Genomic DNA, 5,024 nt, shown 5'->3' with positions numbered 1-5,024 from the left:
TAAGGTTTAAGTCTGGGCTCTGACTAGGCTATGCAAGGACATTCACCCTTTTCTCCTTTAACCACTGTGTGCTCAGTTTTGCTGTGTGCTTTGGGTCATTGTCATGTTGGAAGGTAAACCTTCTTCCCATTGACAACTTTTTCTTTCAAAGCTATGCATTTCAACTTCCAGTTGTCTGCTTTAATTAATCATTAGCTAATGATTTGCAAAGATATCATCGTGTTATGAATTTACTTGTTGAGGCACATGACAATTAACTCATTGTTAAGTAATTGTCATTATGGTTAGGGGTTTTTCTATCCCCACCAAAGTTTGAGGTCTGTGGGACTGTTTAGACAGTTGCACAGTGAATGTAATGTCAGAGAATATTTTAAAGGATGGGTAAGTTGAGCTGCACACGAATATTAGCGCAACAAAATCTGAACTATTGGACACGATAGACCATTCCAAATCCATTCGTCCTTTGTATTGGAAGTAACGCAAGCGCTTGGAGAGAGTCAGAAATAGAAATCGGCATCAGTTTACTGTCAGGGATTTATTGTGCCACGTAGCATCAAGCCAAAATTCAGTGTAGACAATATCACTAATTATAATGGGTTTTATTGTCTTTGGTTGTGTCACGCTGCCTGCATCCGATGTAGACAAGGTGTTGCGAAATACCAGTGCCTGGCCGCATGTTCTCAGTGCCCTGCCTTTGAATTCCATAACTCAAGCTTCAACCAGATATATATTCATGTGCCATAAACTACAAGCCACAAACAAACCTGGTACAGTAGAATCCTGGTTGTAGATGGCTGGAAATTGAAATCCATGGCTTAGTGTGGATGTCAAAACCAAAATGTCATCTTACTTAACAATGAGTTAATTGTCATGTGCCTCAACAAGTGAAGTCATAACATAATGATATCTTTGCAAATCATTAACTAATGATTCATTAAAGCAGTCAACTGGAAGTTGAAATGCATAGCTTTGACCCATTGTGGTAATTAACACATTAAGTTACACTATTAGTTAATACTATGTTATTAAGGAATTAATACATGATGACACATTTAATTAATAGCAATTCATATATTACTTAATCTATTAATCAGATAGACTTTTTATTAGTTGCTGATTTAGTAATCATTAATGAATGGTTTAGTTCTTAATTAGTCGTGCATTAACTCATGATTATCTGTGCATTAGTTAAAAATAAATTAATGCTTATTACTGTACCCATATTGTAAAGTGTTACCGATTAGTCAATTAATGTTAGCTGGTCATTTTGTGTCAGGATCAAAAAACAGTGAAATTAGTTTTTTTGTGTGTGTGTGAAAAGTTCATTTTTTGGCCAATGAAGCTTTTAGCAATTATTTAAAATACATCTGATCACTCTACACAATAATCTAGAAACAATGTGATTGAACACCACAACAGCTTAAGCAGCAAACTTTGCAAAACACAAAATTTATGTCAGTACCAAAACTTTTGGCCATGACTGTATATATATACAGTATATATATATATATATATATATATGTGTGTGTGATTTTATTATATACCAAAATGTTAAATAAAATACATGTTTTTGTTTTACACCCTAGGTCTTGAACCTTGCTCCTGCAGAACAGTGGGCCCCCAAGAGCAGGGTTGAAGACCTGGGTTTTACACTATTTACACTGCATTTATGCGGTCACCAAATAAGCAAGTAATACTGGCAGATGCATACTGCCTCGGTACCAGATGCTACCAAGACTTGAAGGGACCACCTATGTCAGCCTGCCACATGCAGGAACACTTGGGGCGACCGTGCCTGGAACGGCTTTCACAGGAGCATGGAGGGATGGCCACTCTTGTTAATATATATATATATATATATATGTGTGTGTGATTTTATTATATACCAAAATGTTAAATAAAATACATGTTTTTGTTTTACACCCTAGGTCTTGAACCTTGCTCCTGCAGAACAGTGGGCCCCCAGGAGCAGGGTTGAAGACCTGGGTTTTACACTATTTACACTGCATTTATGCGGTCACCAAATAAGCAAGTAATACTGGCAGATGCATACTGCCTCGGTACCAGATGCTACCAAGACTTGAAGGGACCACCTATGTCAGCCTGCCACATGCAGGAACACTTGGGGCGACCGTGCCTGGAACGGCTTTCACAGGAGCATGGAGGGATGGCCACTCTTGTTAGATCACTGACTCTGGAACTGTGGCAGTAAATAATGCAAATAAAGCTTCCATTTCATTTGCACTATTTACATTTTCCTTCTGTGTTTATGTATATTTGGTGAACTGATACGTGACCCTGGACCACAAAACCAGTCTTAAGTCGCTGGGGTATATTTGTAGCAATAGCCAAAAATACATTGTATGGGTCAAAATTATTGATTTTTCTTTTATGCCAAAAATCATTAGGATATTAAGATAAGATCATGTTCCATGAAGATATTTTGTACATTTCCTACCGTAAATATATCAAAACTTAATTTTTTATTAGTAATATGCATTGCTAAGAACTTCATTTGGATAACTTTAAAGGCGATTTTCTCAATATTTAGATTTTTTTGCACCCTCAGATTCCAGATTTTCAAATAGTTGTATCTCAGCCAAATATTTTCCTATCCTAACACCTAACCATACATCAATGGAAAGCTTATTTATTCAGCTTTCCGATGATGTATAAATCTCAATTTCGAAAAATTTACCCTTATGACTGGTTTTGTGGTCCAGGGTCACATATGAAAAAAAAAAAGCTTCCTGAAGACCATGATGCTGCAGAGAATTTTGATCAATTGATATTAAAAATAATTAAATATTGCATACTCATATTATGATCATTCTTCAGTTACTACATGAAATCTTAATATATATAAAATAAAATTTCAAACTTAAATGTTTCAACAGTTTAAAGATTTGTGATGTGTGACAGTGTGGATTTGTAATATGGTAATTAATGACACTTCATTCTACAAGAAAAATTACCATAATTAAATAAGTTCTCATCAATTGATACTCATATACTGTATAGTTTAATATTATGTAGACTTTTTGATGTACATAGATATAGTAAACAGTCAAATGATTTACCCTCAGCGCATCTTTCATATTTCGGCACAGTAGCCTGGTCCTCGACTGTCTGACTCAGATATGAGCTGTGGCTCCACTCAGACAAACGAACAGAGTGGAGCTTCTCAAAACTATCTATCTCCGTTTCATCTGTATTTAAAGATGACAATTCTTGGAATAATAATCTGTTCATGGCCTTGGTCAGTCTTCAACTTGATTTTTACATAATGTGTGATGGTGTGGGTTTGTAGCATACTGTATTGTAACACTTCATCCTAGGGCACAGAAAAATCCCCCTAATTTAGAATTAGGTTTTCATTCATGGATACTCATAGCTATCTGAAAAATTATGTATATTTTATGATTCAAAGAAATTATGTATATTTTATGATTCAAAGAGATTTAGAGGACATTCATTTAACTCCTACAGAAAAACTTAAGTTGTCCATTTTTGCTTAAATTATTTATTATTATTATTATTATATTAATATTATATTAAGGGGAAAAAACTATATAATATAAAGTCCCACTTTAACCTTTCACTTCAAAATAAAAACAATATTTTTATTCTAAATCTGTAAATGAATTACTTCATACAAGATAAAATAAATTCACAGACCACTATTATCCAATGACAAAAAACAATAGAATATTTAAGAATATTGTAACGAATTCAGTCCACTGAAGGCGAGCGTAGTGAAGAACCCATGTGCAGTTTATTTACAGTGATCCAAACATCATCCGAGACTTGACTTGACATGAACAGACTTGACTAGAACAGACTTGACTTGGCATGAACAGATTTGACTTGAACAGGCTTGACGAGGCATAAACAGACCAGACTCACTGACAGCAGGTTACAACATCAATACACGACCAGGTACAATGGGAACATGATGGCTACTTATATCAAACAAGAAGGGTCACAGGACATGAACAAACCAATGGGAAACAAGACACATGACTAAGACTACCAATCAGAACATGACAAAATGAACAAGAGAACCAATGGCATGAATACATGAGGGCAAGGGACGCATGACACAAACAGGGACTATGACTAAACTCCAAAATAAAAGACATGAAAACATGAACAAGAAACACAACCCAAAACACCACATTACAAATATCTAGAATATTTAAGCTCAAAATTATTTAGGTAGAATCAGTTCAGATCATGAAGTGTCACAATTATTAAGAGAATACCATTCAAAAAATGTGTTAAGATGACATCTATGGTCAAAGGGAAAATTCATTTTAATATGTATAAAATATATTTGGTTAAGATATTTTAATTTAAATTTTAATATATTGTACTGTTTTTTATTAATGCTGAAATATATTTTTAGAAAATGTTGAAATCTACCGCTCTCATCTTAAATAACAGTAATAATTTGCTCATGTTGCCATGTAAGTTTTTTGCAACTCTACTTGATAGCATGAGCATATTATTTAGTGCCACTCCTCAAGTCCTCTAGAAATACATATTTCAAAAACAAATCCTTGTGATAAACTAAAATTATGGAATGCATAAAGTAAAAATCAGACATTATATGTGACTTCAAGACAGCACAATCTATTGAATGGATTGTATGCCTATCCTTGACAGCCTCATTTTCATTCACTGTAAGTTTATGTAAAACAATTGGAAAGTACATTTGAACATTCTTATAAAAAAGTCAGAGAAAAGAAAAAAGAAAGAGAAAAGGTACCAATAATAAAATATTTATTAAAAACCGCATTTACCAAAATAAGATACAGAGTTTACATTTACATTTAATCATTTAGCAGACGCTTTTATCCAAAGTGACTTACAAATGAGAACAATAGAAGCAATCAGACCAACGAGAGAACAACAGTATACAAGTGCCATGACAAGTCTCAGTTAGTCTAGCACAGTACACGTAGCTAGGTTTTTAATTTTTTTATTAAATAATAGAATGGAATAGAACAGAATAGAATATA

Source organism: Sinocyclocheilus rhinocerous, unplaced genomic scaffold, assembly GCF_001515625.1.
Source record: "Sinocyclocheilus rhinocerous isolate Xijiao unplaced genomic scaffold, SAMN03320098_v1.1 scaffold1390, whole genome shotgun sequence".
In the NCBI taxonomy this organism is placed as follows: Eukaryota; Metazoa; Chordata; class Actinopteri; order Cypriniformes; family Cyprinidae; genus Sinocyclocheilus; species Sinocyclocheilus rhinocerous.
The sequence above is the reverse complement of the archived record's forward strand: the minus strand, read 5'-3'. Positions refer to the sequence as shown.